The 23,271-nt window shown below is 39.4% G+C and overlaps 1 pseudogene; it reads right to left on the bottom strand.

The window, feature by feature from the left end:
• Positions 1-10,416: 10,416 nt before the first annotated feature.
• LOC149238672 (protein argonaute 1-like) overlaps positions 10,417-23,271 on the bottom strand; it is a 72,231-nt pseudogene continuing 59,376 nt past the window's right edge.

Genomic DNA, 23,271 nt, shown 5'->3' with positions numbered 1-23,271 from the left:
ATGAAGTGATAAATCTTGGTATTGAAAAATATCCCAGAAGCGTGAGTTGGGATCTTCTTGTATATAATTTGAAAAGCGAGCTTGCATAAAAATTTTCAAGAAATAGTAAGAAGTTTTTGTTGGGACATGTAGCAATTTAAAAAATATGGCTACGGTCATTCAATGTATCATTCCCTTAAGAAATGATGCCACGCTTATCCACAAAAAAAAAGGAAGATTCATCCAATATTAGAACCTTTGATACAAAAGGAATTGAAAAAATACCTTGAGGATGGAATTATTTTTGATGTATGGTATTCTTCATGGGTAGTTAATTTGTTCCTAGTACAAAAGAAAAATGAAGATATTTGTCTTTGTATAGCTCCTAGAAACTTGAATAGATTATTTGAAAAGGATAACTACCCTATACAATGGGATGAATTTTGTGGTTAGTAATAACATAAGAGAAGCCATCTTTGTTGGATTTTTTTCAAGTTACAATCAAGTGTTAGTTATTGATTAAGACAATTTGAAGACTACATTTTGTACTAAATGGGAAACCTTCACACATAAAAAAATAACACTTTTCAGATTTATTAATGCCATAGCTACTTTCAATGGCTATGGATGTTGCTTCTAGAGGTTTAGTCAAACATAGGGTAGTGTTCTATTTGGATGTTGTTACTATATCTTTGAAGAAATGATATGAATCATTATTCAGCATTTTAGACAAGAAGTTTTGAAATATATAGGAAATATGGGACTTCTTTGGACCCAAAAAAGAGCATCTTTGTAGTGATTGATGGCAAAATTCTTGGTCATATTGTCTCTAAGGATACTATATTGATTGGTAGACCGTTAAAAAATTAACACTATGGACATTACTTTTAGAGGTTTAGTTAATCATAATGCAGTGTTCAATTGGTTGTTGTTACTATATCTTTAAAGAAATGATATGAATAATTATTCAACATCTTAAACAAGAAGTTTTTCAATGTGTAGGGCATATGGGATTTCTTAGAACCCCAAAAAGAGTACCTTTGTAGTAATTGATGGAAAAATGCTTCGTCATATTGTCTATAAAAATGCTATATTAGTATGATCATAAAAGAGCTAAGGAGACTAGTCATATTCCTGTGTTCAACAATAACAAATGGATGTAATCTTTCTTTGGTAAAATTATTTTTATAAATCATGTTGTCTAAGATTTTGGAGATATTGTTACACCCTTATGTCTGGAATCACGATTGTTGTTAGACCAAAACCCGCAGGTGTTAGCCAATGATCACATCGCCAGAGATAAGGATCCATGAGAGGTGGTTATTCCATGTCGTGAAACACACGGGGCACATCGATTTATCCAATGTCCAACAATCTCCCCCCCAACCAAGTCGGGTGTGTATCGAACTTGTGACCTATGCTCTGATACCACTTTTGGGAATCACGATTGTTGTTATACCAAAATCTGCAGGTGTTAGTTAATGATCACATTGCCAGATATAAGGATCCACCAAAGGAAGTTAGTCCATGTCGCGAAACACATGGGGAGCGTTGATTTATCCAATGTCCAGCACCTTATAGAAAATTATTAAGAAGACACAATTTTTAAATGGACTCAAATTAAAAAGAAAGCTTTTGAGAAGAGAAAGACTATAATCATTACTTAACCATTGTTAAGTAGTCTAGATTGTGACACACACAAACACACATAAGCATTCCCTACCTATTATGCTCACTCAAAAGCCATTGTTAAGTAGTCTAGATTGTGACACACACAAACACACATAAGCATTCCCTACCTATTATGCTCACTCAAAAGGATGGTAAGGGAAATTATTTCGTACTTAATTTATGACTCTAAGTTTATAAGGTTGGTGGTGACCAATTATCTAATGATTGAAAATAAATTCTACAATGTATTTGTGGCGTATTTGAAGCATTGAAATAATTTGAGCCTTATATTTTGGAAATACACATTAATAGAGTAGTCCCTCACTTCATTGTTAGATCCTTTTTTGTTAAAAAAGAACTTGGTGAAAGGAGAGCAAATTGGATGGACTACTATCCAAAAGTATGATCTAGAGTTCAAGCTAGTCACTACGGTCTCAAGCCAAAGGATTTACAAATTCGTAGTTGACGCGTATGATTAGGTCTGATGTGAATGAAAAAATATGAGAAAATGAGATTTCCATGTATAATAATGATGTATGTTACATCCATACTACCACTAACTCATGATATGGTGATTTAAAACAATATTTTCCATATGGATCATATCCTAGGTACAAGGAAGAAAATAGCTCTGAGACTCAAATCTATAAAATACAATCTCATCAATGGTATTCTTTTTCATGAAAATTACGATGGAATACAAGTTAGATATTTGGGAAAGGACGGTATTTAGAAACTATTGAAGGATATGTGTGACGGGCCAATTCGTGCAAATTTATCAAGAGATACCACTGCTCATAATATTCTTCATTCAACATGGTTATTAGTGGTCCATATTAATCAAAGATGCATACACACACATGTTAAAATGTAAGATTTTTCAATTGTGTGTTGGGAAAGATATAAATATGCTTGACTATAAAAATAAAAAAAAACATTTTCAACAATGGGGATTGGAGAAAATTGGATAAATCGGCCCCAATTTCTCTAAGCAATAGAAGTATATATTTACTACCATATATTTTATCACTAGGTGGGTGGATATTATACACTTACTAGCAAATGAACATATTGTAGTTCAATTCTTGGAATGACATTTAATAACCAAGTTCAATATACCTTCTATGCTAGTTTTTGATAATGCTAATCATTTCTCTTCACTATAACTTAGTTTGGTAGCTTTAGAAAGGGAAAGATTTTAAAATACACCGCTAGTTACATACCCTCAAGGTAATGGTGTGGTTGAATCTATAAATAAAAAATTGATCTGAATTCTTGAGAAAACTATAGTTGATCACCACTGGAATTGACACAAGGTCCTCTCAAATTTCATATGCATAGGCATAGTCACACATAAGGCTACCTTAGGTACTTTCTTATGGTTCATGGGAAGGAAACTTCTCCCTTCAAGTATCTTTTAACCTTCTCTACAACTTTTTCAATCCTCGAGGGGAAAAAATCATAAATTATTCAAAATTGAATTGATACATTATTGAAATTAGACACGGATTAAAAATTTACTAGCATAATATTAAATTATGGTTTGACAAGGATTAATCGAGTAATACATATTTTCTAGTTGGAGGGCTAGTTTCAAAATGGGACAAGGACAATGAACCCAAAAGAAATCATACAAAATTTTAATACTTATAGCTTGAACTGTTTTAGGTCATAAAAAAAAGTTTGGTAGATACATATTGTAAACCTTAAAGGGATAAATTGAAAGCATTTCTAGGATGCTAATTCTAAAAATTATTGGAAGTTTAGGCATGGGTATTTCTGGGACCCCTCTCTACTTTCCTTCAATACCAAGACTAGAGATGCCTAGCCCTCCTCATCAAGGAGATGTTCAGTCACAAATATCAATTCTTGTGTGCCATGCCCCGCCTTGAGATGACAAAGATGATCACTTCATAAATTCATGTTGATCCATCATATTAGAGTAACAAGTGATGGAAAAGTTCTAGAGCACACTAGTACAATTTGTATAATCCTACCATTGCTTACACTGGGATCCTCATCATTAGTACCACCCTTTGCCTCTACCTCAATCCTCTAGGGATATCAAACAACACCACCCAATTTTGATGAAACTACCGAATCCAAGCTTTAAAATATGCTATGAAAAGTGTAGCATGTTTGATCAATGATTTTGGTTTGAGTAACGTTACATTTTGATAAAGTGATGACAAAGGATTCCAACAAATAATAACACTAAAATTGAGGCACATAAAGGGATTGGTGCTCTTGATTAACTACCAATTCCATACCTTCATACATGATATAATCTAATGAAAATAAACCTAAATTTTTTAATATTGTTAAGTTTGTTGAATTTTGAATAGGATATGAATTTCTACTTTCGCCATATAAAGATCGATGAGGTTAGAAATACTCTCAAACATCCTGCAACAAAAAAATGGTAATATAAAAAATTAATTAAAACTGACATTTCTTTTAATTTAAGAATTTAACATTACCATTAGTTAACAACATTTTTGTGCAAACTAAGAGTGAAACCCTTATTAAAGAAAAATCTTAGAGGTTTCTAGAAGTCTCAGTAATTCATAACTAACTTTTGATTAGGCAATAAAACCAAAAAATTATGGGTCCCAACAATTAAATCAGGACAAGATCAAACAAATTTCATTTGGAAATGCATTGTACAGATGTTGAAATGTATTTCAGCTTGTAGGAAACACATTTCCAACATGTAAAATGTGTTTCATATGAACTGAAACATGTTTCATTGGAGTTTTAGAATTTTGAAACAACAACACGACTAATACGCAGGGGGTAAGTTTCTTGCAACATAGAGACGAATCAAAAGCAGGGTGTTTCTCGTCCATCATATTACCTCTCAATTCCAGAGGAGAAACTATAGATCTATCCAAATATTTTTTTAAATCCCAGATGCTAGGAGTATCCCTTATGTCTAGACCCCCCTAGAATCATATAGTTAGACCCATTGATGGCTCCAGAAGACTTCGACAACTAGCCAATGCTAAATTTGCCCATCAAACCTAGGAGACCTTCACATCATTGGCTCCATCGAAAGATATCTCTCCCACACTCTCTCTCTCTTCACAAACTTTTGTATCATTACATCCTTCTCATGGTATATACATGTGTTTTGAGGCTATACTACTACATGTTTTTTTCAATATGTTATTTTCAACATCCTCTTGGAGTTACATTCACATTCCCATATTCTTTTCATATTAATTTTATTTTCAATTTTATTAACCTATTTTAGAAGTCATTTGTTAAACATTAATAAACTTAATTTATCTTACCTAATCAATCCTCACTCTATTAAAAAAAACAACAGTTCAATCACTCATTCCTCACAAAAAAAATTGAGTAAGAAAACCTTCATATAGTAACAAGAAGAATTTTACACCACCTTATAACAACAAGAATGATTTTACTTGTGTTTTAGAGTTTTAGAGCATTGGGAGCCAACTTTGGTGCATTTTCAGCAAATAGACCATCATGCATAATGGTTGATTTTGGAATCTTAGGCGCATAACTTCATTTCCAAAAACTAATTTTGAATTTTACATGGCAGAATCGTCTACCAGAACTAATATAAAGACATGGTTTTCCCATTAAATTGTCATTTGTGTCTATCATTCTTATTTGTCATGACAAAATCCCATATTATTTATAAAAAATTATATATATACACGCACTCAAACAAGTCTCCTCCACAAGCACGTGGCAACAAGAAGTCCAAAGAAAAAGTCATTGATGATTCTACCTTATATAGTCCCACATCCACACCTCTCACCTGGTCATCTGATCTTTATGTGAAAGAATTGTTAAATGCAAAAGAAAAGTTGGAGGTTTTAGAAGCTAAAGGGCAGGAAAGAGATCACAAAATTCATATAATAACGGCTGAGAACAAGGCATTAGCATAAAGAAATAAAATTTTAAAAGAACAAGTAGCATTGCTACAAGAAGCTCTCCTGATAGGGAAGACAGAATGGCAACGCATGAAGGCGGATGTGAAAAACATAAAGAAATTTGGAGTGGAAAGTACAGAGGTGGTGAATGTGAAATCATCCTAGGATAAAGGGAAAATGATTGCTCAAATAAACAACCATGAAGAGAACGCAAGAGAAGAAACAAAAGGAGATTCCACCAAAGTTTCCAAAACTTGGGCTCACGTTATTAGAAATTCTGCTAATAAGGAAGGAGAAACAAATATTCAAGTTGACAACATGCAAGATAGTGAAGGCAAGGAAAGACAAAATAGGGCAGCAAACATAATTATTAAAGGGGTGAAAGACTATGGGAAAAATGAATGTACTCTTGACCTTGCAAGAGACTTCTTGAAAGACAAGTTGCTATGGCAAGGAAAAATATGCCAAGCATGGAAGGTGGGTAAGTTTAATGAGGAGAGAGCCAGGCCCATAAAAGTCATTATGCCTAGCTTGCGTGATAAATATATCATTCTAAGCAAGAAACATCTCTTGAGGGGTTCTCGTTTTTTCCTAGAAGAAGATTTAACTGTAAAACAATGGGAGGAAAGAAGGGAGGAAATTTTAAAGGTTAGGGCAGCAAGAGATAAAGGAAAGAGAGCATGGATTTATAAAGGCAAAGCTATGATAGTGCAATTTGGACCTCCTTCCAAAACAGAGCAGCAAGATGGTAATAAAGAAGAGGCAACAAACACTTCAACAGGAAATAAAAAAGCAAGGTCGGTATGGGGAAACAGGGACAAAGACTCAAATGTGAGTCTTGCATGTCAAAATAAATAACAATTAAGTCATACCCAGGTTTCCTTAAGATTAGTTTGTTGGAACTGTAGAAGTTACCCATGGAGTCGAGGACCTGGGTTAGGGCCTATTGCGGAAAATAGAGACATAATTTGCCTCATAGAAACACATGAGCATGAAGGGTGCAAGACACCTTTGTTTGAAGAATACTGGAAGATGGCAGTGTGGAACAAGGCAATAGGGAATGGCAAAGGGCATGGGTGTATCATGGTTTTAGTAAGGGAGAAAGAAGGTCGTCTCATTCAGTTAGAAAAAGAGGACTCAAATAAGCAATTTATTTGGTTTAAAATTTCAGAAACTGGAAACCACATCAAAATTGCAGCATGCTATTTTGCATCGCAGGTTTCAAAAATCTACAAAGGTAGAGGGCTTGACCACAAAGATCCATTTGCAGCTTTAAAAGCGGATATTGCAACATATTCACAGCTAGGTGAAGTCCCTATAGTGGGTGATTTCAATGCTAGGACTGCAAGTGAGCAAGCTAGCATTCTTTGTTGTAAAGATGATTGTGACCCTATTTGGCTTACAGAAGAAAGTAATCATCAATGAGAAAGAATTTCAGAGGACAAGGGCTGCAATCTCTTTGGTGAACAATTGCTTACTCTATGTGGGGCCTTTGATTTAGTCATTTGTAATGGCTTGACTAGATGGGAAAAGTTCGGTAATTTCACTTGCAATACTTACAATGGAGCAAGTGTGGTAGATTATGTAATTTGCTCGCATGGTTTGTGTGAGAAAATGGAAGAAGTTTTGGTTGGAGATCAGCTGTGGGATTTGAAATCAAATCACAAGCCAATTTATTTATGTTTCTCTTGGATTGGAAAGAAACAATTAGAGTAAAAAATTCAGCATGTCTAACAAAATCTCCCACAGGGCAGAATTCTTTTGACCCCAGAAAATTGTAATACCTTCAAAATGACGCTAGAGAGGCTCTTTGAGAAGGAGAAAATTATAATTCACAGCGTTCATAGTCATGAATTAACACATTTAATTCAATGCACACTTGCAAAGTGCAAAAGAACAAAAATTAAGAAGTCTAAAACAAATTGCTTTCTGGTTAATACTTGGTTTGACGAGGAATGCAAAAAGGCAAGGATAATGTGGAAAGAGTCAAACAAGGATAACAGAAAGCTCAAATCTTACAAGTAGTTATTAAGCAAGAAAAAGGTCGATTTCATGGTTTCAAGGAGGGAAGAACTAATCTTCCATGGGAAAAATAGTCCCAAATTATTTTGGAAGGAGCTCCAACCGAAAAAGATACAAATTGGAAATAATATTACAGCTTCTAAATGGTTTGACTATGCAAGACAACTCTATGAGCAAGTTCCCAAGGTTGACCCTCCCCCTTTGGTCAACACTGATACTAAACTCCTCACGGTATAAGAGGTAGAGATGGGTATCAAGAACTTGGGTGTTGGAAAAGCAAAAGACTTAGCTGAACTCCAAGCAGAATATCTAAAGTGGGGCTAAAAGATTCTTGCACCTCACATTACAAAAATCTTCAACAACATCATACAACAAGGGCTCCCCACAGATTGGACAACTAGTCTGGCAATACCTCTTTTCAAGAGCAGTGACGTCAATAATCCCTCCAATTATAGGACCATCATGATAAACCCTTTTTTTGCAACGCTATTTGGAAGCATGCTAGAAAACAAAATTAGCAAGTGGGAAAAAGAAAGAGATAAGCGTGCTAAAGGGAAAGCAGGTTTTAGACATAAACATTCCACAGTTGATCATTGCATAACTTTAAGGCACATCATTGAAAAATTTTGGGAGAAAAAGGAAGAAGTCTTTTGTTGCTTTATTGATTTTAGAAAAGTGTTTGACTTGGTTCCTAGGGATAAACTTTGGCACAAAATGGAGGAACTTGCGGTTCCTAAACATTTGAGAGCAGCTGCGCATAAGCTGTATGAAGAGGTGAAAGTCAAAATTATAACTTTAGCAGGAATTTCTGAAAGTTTTAGAAGCGATATCGGGGTCAAGCAAGGTTGCCCATTGTCTCCTACCCTTTTTGGTTTATATATCGACAAGCTTGAGGAGTGCTAAAATTCGCAAGGGGGTGATGGTATCTATTTGTGCAAATTTGTTATAAGGCTTCTTTTGTATGCAGATGACCTTATTCTGATTGCTAAATCGGCTCTTGGTTTGCAAGTGTGGGGATGCAAGTCAATATCAGCAAAACGAAAGTAGTGGCCTTCTCTAAGAAAAGAAAACATAACTAGCATAAGTTCTACTTTGAAGACAACATTTTGGAAGAAGTTGCGGATTACCAATACCTCGGAATTGACTTTAATGAAAATCTAAATTGGAATGGTTGTAGAAAGAAAAGAACTTTGGGGGGTTGGAAATCATTTTATGCTTTTCAAAATAGGTGTAGAGAGGCAGAGTTATGGGACTGAAAAACCACTCAAACTCTTTTTGGGCTTCCAGTGATTCCAGTGATTCTCTATGGTTGTGAACTGTGGGCTAGCAGTACCTCCAACATGTAGTGGAGACAAAATTTAAGATTAAAAGTGTAGTTCCTTATGATATCTTGTTAAGTGAAACAGGGACTGCTCTTATTGAAGCAATTGCTATGGTGCGAGTCATAAGGTATTTAAAAAAAATTGAGCAAATGGAAGAGGGTAGATGGCCTAAGGTTGTCTTTAATGATAGATTGTGCAAGAGCAAAAAAAACTTGGATGCAGCGAAATAACAAATGGTTTAGTAAATGGGGTATTTTCTTGAACGCGTGTCCCAGAAACAACAAAGAGATAAAAGCTTTTGTTATGGAAAAGTTCCACAAACGTACTTGGGATAAAGAGCTATGAAGAAAGAAAAATTACTATATTGAAGTGTTTAATCTCACTCATAATCATCAACCAAAAGCATACATAGAGGCCAATATCTCTTGGAGAGCCAAAATTCTTATTGCTCAGTTAAGGATTAATTTTCATCAACTCCGTTGTGAAACAGGGCGCTGGAAAAGGCCAAAGGAAGTGTGGAAGGAAAGGGTATGCATTTTTTGTTCTTTCGGAAAAGTGGAAACAAAAAACATTTCATTTTAGAATGTGAGGCCTTCAAAGACAACAGGTAAAGTTATGTAGATATGCTGGCAGCTAGCTCTTGGGATAATCTATTTGGGAGGGGTTTGTCGAGAAGATGGGAGCATTTATTTTTAAGCTTCACAGAAAAAGAACCTAATACATCAAGCAGATAAAAAAGCACTCTATCCCATAGGCTATCTTTAGCCTCGTGAACGTTAAAATAATTTCTTTCTTTCATTCCCAATTTGGAAACTTTGATAAATTCCCATGTTTCGTGCTACTTAGATTTCCAATGATAAACAAGCATCAAGCTACCAACAATTGCAATTATGTGCAATAATAACCCCAAATCCCAATCACTGATGGAGTGAGAACCTAATGAGTTGGGCATATAGATTCGATTTAGTACCCTAGATTGGCACGTTTAATGAAATTTGCCCTATCTACAAACAATTTGGGACTGGAACTTAAGTTGAAGATTCGATTCAGTGCCCTAGATTGGGACATTTAATGAGATTGACTTTATCTATGAACAATTTGGGACTGGAACTTGAGCTGCCCCTATATTTACATTGTCACAGTGACGTATATGCCTGAAAAACCACTCCATAGTAAATACAACTAAAGAAAAACAGAAGAAAAATCTTAAAAGCAACAAAGGCAAAAGATATGCCTGAACAACCACTAGATAGTAAATACAACTAAAGAAAAATAGAAGAAAAATCGTAAAAGCACCAAAGCCAAAATATCATTATCTACTGTCTTGTACGAATCATCTGTTCACAGGATATTATGACAGGAGACAACACAACATAAAATCAAACAATAAGTTTTAAGGGCACTCAGTCCCAAGGACATTCACGGTTCTGATTTGTTTATCAGTCAAGGATCAGTTATGTAAAACCCGTACTTTGAAGTCTGATGAATGAATTTTATTTTATACAAATGACATTCTATAAACTGTTATAAGAAACATGAATCACAGAATACACTAGTAGTAGAAAATAACCCTCCACATTTTCCTTAATAGCTGGTAAAGGCCGAATAACAGCAGCTCCAGTCCCAGGACGCGTGCTGCGGGTACCCGAACTTCTAGGACCAGTGCTACTACCAGGAAGTCCACTATGTAAAGATCCGTTGTCCGATGTTTCTGGCTCTATGTAGAAGCGAGTTCGAAATGCAGCGAGATGCGCATAATATGCTGGAGGAACTGCATATTATGAATGAACATGAATGTCAACAACAGCTACAAGGCATGCTTAAGTTAAACTATCTCATTTTAGAGGCATACCGATTGAAACGGAGCGAGTACACTGAGCATATCTGAAAGCAAAGCAACCAGCTGACAGTCAGTGCCAAAGACTAGAACTCCCACAAAACTACAATCTTTGCATTTTAATACTAAATATCAACATATTCGAGACATTGCAGTGTACTCTAATTAAATTATAACAGATTAGGACGATGCCCTGTAGAATGTACCCCAATAAAAACAGAGGAAATGTACTCCAGATAGTTACAGAGAATGCAAAGCATAAGGAGACTTGGAACAGTACAGTGCTCAAAGAATGAACCATCTTCATTTGGCATTTACCAAGAAGAACTGTATTAGATCATTTTTACAGTTTATATGTGTATGTCCAAGCCACGTGCATCTATAAAAGATCCTCGTTATCCATATTTCACACTTTCCAACTATAATATACAGGAATATAGACAAAAAAAATGTTCATCTGTGCTTGAATGTAAAGCATGAAATAACAAATGTTCACGAGTCAAATCTAAAAAATAAATCAACCTGGGTCGTACTTCCAACAAGGGAATCAAGTCAAATCTGAAGTTGAAATTGAAATTATCCTAGTCTAAGAGTTGGGCATTATCAAAATTGAATCAAAATCAACTTTGTTATACTGATACGAATCCAAAATGTTAGAATGTTTTCTTACTTCGGCTACAAGGAACAAAAATGAAAAAGATCAGAACAAAAATCCCATTAGAAGGTTGAAGCTTCAAAACCCTTGTAAATGCATATTTCTGGTTGCTTTGTTGGCATCCATTGATTTCATTCGTGAAAGAAGGATTAATTATATATTCTTATTTGTGACGGGATTACTTCAAAAAAAATAGAAAAGTGGGTTTTTTAATTGAGATTTAGCAACTCAACATCAGGAACAATTGGTGATGCAGAGTTTGGTTGGAAATTTGGATGAATAACTTTTTGAGAGAGCTGAATCAGCATTTATACAGCCATAATGTTCTCAACCTAAATGATTTTAAGGGATGAAATAATTGAAACATTGGACATAAACAGGTAGTGTGCCTACAATGATAATATGGTTACATCTTTTATTTTTTCACTGTGTTCCCATTTCTTAAGCCATTCTAGAGATTGCAACTACCAAAAATAATATGTTCAGTATAGCAGCCAGTCTTGTGGCATCCAACATTTGCACTTTGAATCAACTCTTTGAGAGCTCCCCTTTAAGCTTTAGTCTTAGAATTCTCCTTATCTTGTCAATCACCTGTCTCTCAGTTGTCCTCGATGTATGGTACATAGTCTCCCTCATCTTCTCAGCCTGGAGAAGTTATAAATGTGATGTTGAAAACTTTGCTTTTTCCCATGAAGAGAGAGCTTAACAAAGAGGAATGGAAATTTCAGGGACTGTCACTTTAGCTTAGCCCCACTGATTCAGAGGGGGAAATACCACCATGAACTCCCCAAAACCATTTCCAAATAAACAGAGAGAGCAGTGCTCAAAGGTGTTTGTGGCAAGCAACACACTCACCGAGGTCTTTTATTCCCTGTTGTTAGATTTTGTAGCATTGGATGTGTTCTAGCCTCAAAATTTGGTGGAGAAGCTAGAATACATGAGATCTCCAAAACCCATTGTTTATGGAAATTCCACCTAGAAGTGTCTCAATTAGATTATTAACTGATTTTTAAATATTTCCTAAGTCTAAACTTAGGGAATATGGTTAATTAATGAGTATTAATTGAAATAAGGCGAGAATGATCTAGAAACTCACACAAGTTGATCTCAAAATGATCCTAGCCATTGATCAAGTTTTAATCTGGGTTGTGGGTGCTCCAACAGAGGATTATAAGAGGAGATCGATGTGGTGATGGAGAATGCACTAGAGACACTTGCACAGTTCGATTTCCTAGCAGATCGATTTCCAAAGTAGTAACAGTCAGTTGCTGGAGAGAGCCAAAAGTCGAAGCAGTGAGTGAGGAGCAGAGACAGTGATCCAGAGGAAGTTTTCCAGATCTAGAAAGTCAGTAGCAAGAGGGCTGAGTTAACCTAGTGAGGCAGGGTAGAGGACTTCGCAGTAGCTTCAGAGAGGGCAGTGCAATTCGCTAGAGAGAAATTCGTTCTCAGATCCAAAGGTCGGGAAGAGGTTCTAGAAGGTTGGAGAGACAAATTCCTTAGCAGCAGGAGGCATAATGACTTCATTAGAAACCAGTTAGAGGCTTGACGTCATAGTGACTGCACAGTGCAGTGCAGAGGGTGACGCAGAGGCTTTAGGAGGTCGAGTTTTTTGTAGCCAAGTTGTGTCGAGATTGCTTGTAGAGGAAGGGTAAATCCCTTCAATAATTTTGCCCAAATTTTTCTTGCTGCGGATTGCCAATTTTAGGCATCTAGATTGTCCTCAGATTTTCGCTGCTACATAATAATAAAAGCCCTCACTGCTGCACCAGTTTTCCCAAGTTGGTTTTTTTCGTGGACATTTGTCCAAAAATAATTGTGTTGATTTTATGTGTCTGCTAGCATTTCTCAACTTCTAGTGTTTTATTTTTCCGCAGAATTTTATTTGTGAAGGTTGCTGTGTGTTTATTTCGATATTTGTCGTAGCAAATAAATTGTTAAATTAATTAACAATTAGGAGAAATAATACCAGTTGTTGCAATAGGATCTCAGTTTAAGGAATTTTCACATCGTATCAGAGCACAGTTGATTAGTGAGGGAGCTCAGAAGCAAAAAGAAGGAATTTCGCTGCTCAGTAAGAGCAACAGGCCGAAATTCCCAAGGGCATTGCAGTGGTTTTTGCCAGGAGGCTGAGTTGCTTGAGGAAGTTCGGTTTTTTTGAAAGAGGGGCAGAAAAATTCAACCCTTCCAGATCGAGTGATTCCAGAGGTAGAGGGAGCAACTCAGATTTTTCGTTGGGAAGATCTCTAGCTGGATGCAGAGGTTTTTGCAACAAGTTGCTAGTGCAAAACCAACATCAGGGTGGAAGAGAGAAGAGCACAAACAGAGGGAGAATTTCTCTCAGGGAACTTTGAGTCTCAGAAGTTCAATTTTCCAGGCAAATTGGCAGTAGCAGCTAGCAGATCCGCGCATTCGAGAAGGGAGTGCGAGTAGCAAAGCAGTAGCCAAGCAGAAGGAAAGAGGGAGTTTTCGAGTTCAGAGATGGCCATAGTAGGGCACCAGATCCAGGTGGAGGAGGAGTATGAGGCTCCAGTGTGCTAGATGGGTGGGGTCCATCGCAGTTGCAACATGGAGATCAGTCAGATTAGTTATGGATTGTTGCAGTGGGACCATCACCTTTGCTACAGGGGCCCACAATACCATTGTAGTAGGGTCAGTGTCAACAAACGCAATCTATCGTTAGATAGTTGTAAATCTAGTTGCAGTCAGTACCTGGAAGACAGATGCAAAGCCAGATGTAGTGACATAGGCAGTGCGAATTTCCCAGTTGCAGTATGTAGGTGAAGTTCCAACCAGAAGATACCCAGCACAGAACTTCACAATCTAGTTTCTAGTGTAGGAGGACAGTGCAAGTTGTGAAGTGGGAGCAGAGAGATTTCCCATAGGGAGATCAAGACTCAGAGGGAGTCTAGTTTCAAAGGGAGAAACCCTGTGGAAGCTAGTACTTCAGGATCTGGGGAGATTAGACTCATTATTGCAATAGTTGCAGCAACAATGCAGTGGCAACAACAGTATGAGTAGATCAAAGGTCAGAGTTGCAAATTTGGGCAGGGTCCTTGAGGAGTCCACCTCATGGATTACTACTTGGCTACAGGGGCCCACAGTATTAAGTAGCAGGATGGATCAGTGGTAATAGATGCAGTTAGATGCCAGAATGACAATTGCAGAGATTAGTGGCAGTAAGATGCTGGGGAGCGCAATGCAGAGTTGGCAGTAGTGGAGGTGGCATAGTGCAGAGTCAGCAACAACGCAGATTCTTCAGTCACAGTGCAAATGCTAGTAGTAGTTAGAGACTCAGGTGACAAATGCATCATACTGAACACAGATGATTCAATATTTTGGATGTTTTTCAGTTGCAAATGTTGCAATTGCAGCGCAGATGCAGTGTTGGCAATAGTTTAGCAGGGTCAGCATCGTCACATATTTAACACATCAGAGTTGCGCAGTAGTTGGTGGGTAGCAGTGGCCAGACATCAGCAGTGTGACAGGAGATGATACAAAGAGAGGGTATTGTGACAAGGTGTGCAACACTAGAACACATTCCTCACTAAAAGGGAGTGCTAGGTTTTGTAGCATCGGATGGGTTCTAGCCTTGAAATTTGGTGGAGAGGCTAGAATACATGAGATCTCCAAGACCCATAGATCTTTTCTGGAAATTCTACCTAGAAGTGTCTCAATTATATTATTAACCGATTTTAAAATATTTTGTATGTCTAAACTTAGGGAATATGGTTAATTAATTAGTGTAAATTGAGATAAGGCGAGAATCATCTAGAAACTCACATGGATCGAACTAGAAATAATCCTAGGCATTGATTAAGTTTTAATATTGGTTGTTGGTGCTCCAATAGAGGATTATAAGAGGACATCGATGTGGTGATGGAGAATGCACCAAAGACACCTGAGAAGTTTGATTTCCTGGTAGATCGATTTCCAGTGTAGCAATAGTCAGTTGTCGGAGAGAGCCCGAAGTCAAAGCAGTGAGTGAGGGTCAGAGATAGTGATCCGAAGGAAGCTTTCCAGATCCAGAGAGACAACAGCAAGAGGATTGAGTTATCCCAGTGAGATAGGGCAGAGGACTGCGCAGTAGCTTCAAAGAGGGCAATTCGATTTGCTGGAGATAAATTCGTTCTCAAGTCCAAAGGCCAGGAAGAGGTTCTAGAATGATGGAGAGACGAATTCCTCAGCAGCAGGAGGCAGAACGAATTCATTGGAAATCACTTAGAGGCTTCACGTCATAGTGACTGCACACTGCAGCGTAGAGGGTGATGCAGAGGCTTCAAGAGGCCAAGTTTTCTGTAGGCAAGTTGTGTCGGGATTGCTTGTGGAGGAAGGTAAATCCCTTTAATAATTTTGCCCAAATTTTTCTTGCTGCAGATTGCTAGTTTCAGGCATCCAGATTGTACTCAAATTTTCACTACTGCATCGGTTTTCCCAAGTTGGTTTTTCTGGGGACATTTGTCCAAAAATAATTATGTTGATTTTATGTGTGTGTGCTAGCATTTCTTAGCTTCCAGTTTTTTATTTTTCCGCAGAATTTATTTGTGAAGGTTGTAGTGTGTTTATTTCGATATTGTCGTAGCAAATAAATTGTTAAATTAATTAACAATTAGGAGAAATAGTACCAGTTGCTGCAATAGGATACCAGTTTGAGGAATTTTCACACTTGCTATTGATTTTCATTTCTTTCTTTGCAAACCATTCCCCAACCCTCTCTCTCCATATATTTATTTACCTAAGTGCAAATTTTTGATTCATGAGTGTTAGCAGGGATGCCACAAATTTTCAGACACCCTAATTCCAATACCAAGACAAAGGCACCCCACTGTTGATTTAAACAAGATTGGCAACTCTCTGTAGACTCCTACCTAAAAATGGAAAACCCTAGATGAGAAACAATGGGAGACCTTACAAGAGGTTGACAACTACTCACTTTTTCAATGTCAACATCATCATCTATAGTTAACTTGTAATTTCCCTTCCTAAATTATTTAGTTACAATTTTAATTTCCCACAAATTTGGATAATTTTGGAGGCCATGGCACCCACTCAATTTTGACATAGGGACTTAGGGAAGAAAAGGAGGTTGAATTACTTTGTTAGTGGAGTGTGGGGGCCACCCACATGGGAAAAACACACTTGGCCAAGTGAAGAGTTCGAATAGCCTTGGAGGGAAGTCGAATGGCAAGGTGGAGGGGCCCACGTGGGAAGGAAGGCCCACGAAATTATAAATATGGAGAGCTCAACTTCACAAAGGGGTCTTTTGTCATTTGAATGCATTCTTGTTTCTCGAGCTACTTAGCTGGGTCACTTCCTGTTTAGCACCGAGTTTTCCAAGTGGAGAACTCACCCTTTCTTCGGGGGACTTCGAGTGCCACCCTGGGGAGGTCAAATTGTACCAATTTGGAGGGGAGATGGAGGGATTTCAGAGCCTATCTTTCAGTCTTTGCTCAATTAGTGTGTGTTCCAAGAGGACGCAGGAAGGGAACACATAGAGGTCATTTCAGGGGTCTTCCGAGTAGCACTTGCAGGGAGAATTTTGGCATTGGAGCTTCTATGGGATATCAATAATTTGGAGGAGTTTCAGAGTAGGAGATTGTTGCTTGTGGGAAGAACTATTTGTAGCTACTTGGGCTAGTGAAGAAGCCTCTCACTAAGCACACATGGGAGCTTGAGGAACGAGTTGGGGAGCTGGAGATTGCTGGGAGAGATAAGGAGAACCTAGAGAAAGAGCATCTCAGCCTTTGGGTGTGATTTGTGGAGATTTTTCTATGAGTTACAGGCAAGCCGAATTTCCCAGCAGTTGGTGGAGGACGTGGTATTTGGGGGCCAAATTTAGGCGGTCAAAACCAGGCCAAACCCTTTTTGGGTTTTGGTGGCTTTTTGGTGAGGAGATTGAGATTAATTTTGCAGAATTTTCTGAGCACTGGAGGTGGGGTTTCTAGTAGTTCCTTTCCAGCAGACAGTGCAGATTTCTGGGGTAGTGCAAGGCATCATTGGAGTAGTTGATTCTACGACAAAGAGATGTTGGCCATCATGCATTAGTTGGCCAAATTCCGACAGTACTTAGTGGGTAACCGATTTAGGGTGAAGACATATCACAATAGTCTTCACCACTTCATGGGGCAACAGGGCCTCAATTACAGACAACAGAGGTGGGTCAGCAAGGTGTAGGCCTATGACTTTGATATTGAGTACGTGCAGGGGAAGCACAATTTTCCATGATTGGAAGGCAAAATTGTTGGTAGAGTACTCCAAAGATCAGAGAGCACGCGAGATCTTGGAGGGAACACACGCAGACGAGCGCTACTAGGTGATGGCAGAGGTCATATATTACAAGGGGCACATATTTTTGGTATGGGCTCACAATTGAGGGAGAGGGTACTCCATGCAACACATGATTCCCCATTATCAGGGCACCAGGAAGACGTATAGGGTAGTCAGAGAGTGCTTCACCTGGAAGGGCCTCAAGGGGGGCTTATTGAAGTATGTGCAGGAGTGTGAGGCATGCTAGAGGAACAAGTTGACCCATCCAGTTGGGTTGTTGCAGCCTCTTCCCATTCCTGAGGGGAAATGGGAGAGTATCTCCATGGATTTCATCACGGGGCTTCCCACGGTGCAGGGCAAGGATTGTATTTATGTGGTGGTTGATCATTTGACGAAATATGCCCATTTCTTCGCCATTCTAACCTGGTATTCAGCCTCACAGGTGGTCGATTTCTTTAGGGAGGTCTTCCATTTGCATGGATTCCCTAGGAATAAAGTCAGCGATAGAGACAGTCGGTTAATAGGGGGATTCTGGTAGGAGCTCATATAAGTGGGTACAAAGCTCACCCTGAGCACGAATTACCACCCACATATGGACGGTCAAACCAAGTGAGCTAATAAATGGTGGGAGGGCTATCTTAGGAACTACGTGACCGGCAGCAGAGGACCTGGATTCGATGGGTGAATTTGGGTGAGTATTGCTACAACACCACTCATCACATGTCCATTGGTATGTCAACCTTCCATGCTTTATATGGTTATGATGCCTTATCTTTCGCTAATATTATTTTTGGAGACAGCATGGCACCAAAGGCCAAAGACTGGACTTTAGAGAGCCAAGACATTCTTAAGGCTCTCAAGGACAACATATTGACAACACAAAATCAACAAAATATGTATGCTGATAGGCATCGGTTGAGAGGCATTTTGAGGAGGGAGACTTGGTTTACCTATGGCTACAGCGATATAGAAAATCTACCTTGAAGCAGAAAGGGGCCAAGAAGCTGCAGCCACGTTTCTATGGGTCGTATAGAGTGGTTAGGAGGGTTGGAGATGTTGAATTTTCTAAGTCTATCCATTAGAAAATTAATCTGTATTCTGCTGGTTTATCTCTTCTACTTGTTTAACTTCAAACAAGTTATTTAATATATTTAAATACCGAAATAAAAACAATACAGTCACAACATCTATAGATCATCAACTGAAAGAAAACAAACACACAAGTGACACCGTTATTTTTGGACAAACGTCCCCGGAAAAACCCAATGCGAGAAAACCGGTGCAGCTATTTAGAGGGTTATATTATTATGCAGTCTATCTGAGTACAACTGGGTGCCTAACTGGGTCACCCAATAGAGAAAAATACACAACAACAATACCTCTATCCGGAAACAGGTATTCATAAAACCTATCCCACGAAACCCTCTTTGGTGCAACTAAAGCTCGGCGCTAGCCCTTCTGGACTCTGCGTCAGCCTCCTACTGACCTGCATCAACCCCAAGACCCTTTGCATTAGCCCTCTGAGGCACTGCGTAGCATCTGGGACCCTCTGCGTCACACCAACAGCCTCTGCGTGGATGACGCAGTCCCTCTGGCCTCTGCGCTGTCTCTGCTGGGCTCTACGTAGCCTGGACTGTCTGTTGCTCTTGCTCTCTCTGATTCTGCGTTGGTCTCTCAGTATTGTCTCTACTTCTCTGCCTCATATTCACTGCCCCTCGCTGCTGGCCATTGATTCAACTTTGTTTAGCACTCCTGCTCTAGCAAAATGAATCACTGATCACTCTGGTGTGTTCTCCAGCTGACCCTCAAGCCTCTTCTTATACTTTTCTCGTTGGTCCTTCAAAATCTCTAATCAATGAATAAGATTAGATTTGGATTGATCCATGACTTTTGAAACCTTCTAACCTAGTTTTATATTAATGCCCATTAATATTTTATTTTTCCTAAGTTTAGACTTAGGAACTCCATTAATAATATTAATTATTTTAATATCTCCCAAACTGGGTACAATCTGTCCAAACCATTTTTGGGTCTTGGAGATCTCATGTGCTTTAGCCTCTCCACCAATTTTCATGGCTAGAGCACATTTGATGCTACCCCAAATCAACACTCCCTCTTAGCGAGGACTGTGCTCTAGTAATACTCCACACTGAGTATCACCCCGATTATCCGGCGTGGGTACCTGTGTTGATGCTAGGCCTCCCCTCCCAACATCCTCTGCACTGCTGCATCCCGTACTGATACCCATGGCCCTGCCATTGCCATTGTTGCATCCGTACGACAACTCCCTCTGCATCCGTGTTGCTGCTGGTCCATCCTCCCAACACTGCTTCCCCCTCTCATCATGCTGCATCGTGCTACTGCACTGCAACTCAGTTACTGAGGTAAGTAACTGATCCACCGAACTTCTGACATCCCTATCAAGCTAGAAACACTCTCGATGCTGAAGCTCCCTTTGTTGCTAACTAGTGCTCCCTCTACTGACCTCTGCGTTGCTGCAACAACTCCCTGCATCTCGCACCATTGCACACTTTTCTGTGCCATCTTGTACTGGTGCAACAATCTCATGCCTCTCACATTTTTGCAACTTGCCAGCCTCGCGCTGCCGGGGGACTCCTGCATTGTAGCACTCTCTTCCGCTTCATCCACATCTGTCTCTACCTACATCCGCCAATCCTGCTACTCCTCTTCGGGGCTCTCATAGCAAGGTATAATCCAAGAGGTTGGGTACCTCAAGGATCCTACCCCTCATCGCCTGTAGTCCTCTTGACTACAACTTGATGTATCCCCACTTCTTCTCAAGTGGCACATGAGCACTCATGGCACAATCATCATCCTCCTCGACTTCTTTCTCTACCCTCGCTGGCGTTGCCTTCGAGTCAAAAGCCTCTCCCTTACTCTTCTTCCTCGGACACTGGTTCGCATAGTGACCAAGTTCCCCACAATGGAAGCACTTGACCTTGGAGAGGTCCTTCTTCTTCCTCTTCTCTTGCTTTTCCGCAGATGCTAGAGCCGCATCCTCTTCCTCTTCCTTCTTGATCCTGACCCTTTGCCACTACTCCCCGCCTTGGTCAACAGTCTGATCTCTTCTTAACAAAGAGCCGCCCATAGTTCTTCCCAATTCGGAAGACTCATCCTACCCAATATGCTCTGGAAAAATGTCTCCCAATCTTCAGATACTGCGTTAAGTGCGGTCCTTACCATCAACTCTTGATCCAATGTGGCCCCTATGGAAGTCAGTTGGTCACGGATCTCCTTCAACCGATAGAGGAAGACATCTATCTGCTCTCCCTTCTGCATCTAGTATGACCTTAGCTGATTCTCCAGGAGCATCTTCCTCTACACGGAAATATGTTGGTACAATGTCTTCAAAGTGTCTGCATCTCCTTTGTCATTTCCTTCTTGGCAATATGTGGGACCACATGATCCTTCATCCCATCAAGGATGATACACTTTGCCTTAGCCATTGCCTCCTCATACCTTTCATTAGCTACCGGGTCAAATGGGATAGCCATCACTCTCAAGGAGAAACCCTTGATATGATGTCTGTCTAGAATGGACAAGATCTTGGCCTTCCAGACCACAAAGTTGGATGCTCCATCCAGCCTATCCTGATCTCTCAGCCCATTCACAACCATCTCGCTGCTCTTTTGTCGACTCCTCTGAGTCTGTCTACTTCCCGCCTGGAAGTTCTCAGTTCGACTTCTGCTGAGTCTCTCTACTTCCTGCCTAGAAGTTCTTGGTTCGACTCCTGCTGAGTCTCTCTACTTCTTGTCTGGAAGTTCTTGGTTCGACTCCTTCGAGTCTCTCTACTTCCCGTCTGGAAGTTCTCTTCTTAACTCCCTCTGAGTCCCGATTTCCCTCTTGGAAATCCTTCTATCAACTATCAAGTTGCTCCTCTCTGATCATCTGTGAAACTACAACACTGATCCGGATTCCTTGGCTAGAAATACGACTCAGCAGATACTAATCCTTAGCCAACTGCGTCAGCCCTCCTAGCCTCTGCGTGAGCCTCTCTATGCCCTCCTCAACCTCTGTGTTGGCTTCTCTTTGGCCCAAATTGATGACGTAGTCCCTCTGCGTCAACCCTTCCTCTGTTTCTTTTGCAAGGATCAGCTACTGTCACTTGGGACAACTGATTCTGCTACAAATGCTCTGCTCAGCTGATGCCTTCAGTTTTCCTATGATCTCCAACCACGCTCTGATACCATGTTGAATTTTATAATTCTATCCGTTAGAAAATTAATCTGTATTCTATTGGTTTATTTCTTCTACTTGTTTAAATTCGAACAAGTTATTTAATACATTTAAATACTGAAATAAACACAATACAGTGATAACATCTATAGATCATCAATTGAAAGAAAAAAAACACACAAGTGACACCGTTATTTTTGGACAAACGTCCCCAGAAAAACCCAATGCGAGAAAACCGGTGCAACTATTCAGAGGCTTATATTATTATGTAGTCTATCTGAATACAACTAGGTGCCTAATCAGATCACCAGATAGAGAAAAATACACGACAACAATACCTCTATATCTGGAAACAGGTATTCAGAAAACCTATCCCACGAAACCCTCTTTGGCACAACTGAAACTCAGTGTTGGCTCCTCTGGCCTCGGCATCAACCTCCTGCTGACTTGCGTCAGCCCTAGGACCCTCTGTGTCAGCCTGCTGAGGCACTACGCAACCTCTGGTACCCTCTGTGTCACACCAACAGCCTCTGCGTGGATGACGCAGTCCCTTTGGCCTTTGTGTTATTTCTCTACTGGGCTCTACGTAGCCTAGACTGGCTGCCGCTCTCGCTCTCTCTACTTCTGTGTTGGTCTCTCAGTATTTTCTATGCCTCTCTGACTCATACTCACTTCCCCTCGTTGTTGATCACTAATTCACCTTTGCTTAGCAAACTCGCTCTAGAAAAATGAATCACTGATCAATCTAGTCTGTTCTACAACTAACTTTCAAGCCTCTTCTTATACCTTTCTCGTTGGTCCTTCAACGGTCGAGATTAAATCTCTAATCAACAGCTAAGATTAGATTTGGATTGATCCATGACTTTTGGAACCTTCTAACCCAGTTTTATATTAATACCCATTAATATTTTATTTTTCCTATGTTTAGACTTAGGAACTCCATTAAAAATATTAATTATTTTAATATCTCCTAAACTGGGTACAACCTATCCAAACAATTTCTGGGTCTTGGAGATCTCATGTGCTTTCACCTCTCCACCAATTTTCATGGCTAGAGCACATCCGATGCTACCCCAAATCAATGGGAGAGGTGGCCTACAAGCTAGAGCTTCCTCCAGGGAGCAAGATTAACAACATCTTCCATGTTTCATTACTCAAGAAAGTGTTGGGCCAATAGGTGATGGCAGTTGTAGAGTTGCCCCCACTTGATGATGAGAGGCATCTGGTTTTGGAACCAGAGGCCATTCTAGAGACTTGGGAAAGGATGCTAAGGAACAAAACCATCAGAGAGTTTCTGGTGCATTGGAAGAACTTGCTGGAAGAGGATGCCACCTAGGAGGGTGAGCACATATTGGAGCATCCAACGCAAAAGTTGCTTGAGGACAAGCGAAATTTGGGAGGGGAGGACTGTAATGT

Source organism: Pinus tabuliformis, chromosome 8 (genome assembly GCF_031772625.1).
Source record: "Pinus tabuliformis cultivar Carrire ecotype Pingquan chromosome 8, CPIR1, whole genome shotgun sequence".
NCBI classification, from domain to species: domain Eukaryota; kingdom Viridiplantae; phylum Streptophyta; class Pinopsida; order Pinales; family Pinaceae; genus Pinus; species Pinus tabuliformis.
The sequence above is the reverse complement of the archived record's forward strand: the minus strand, read 5'-3'. Positions and strand labels throughout refer to the sequence as shown.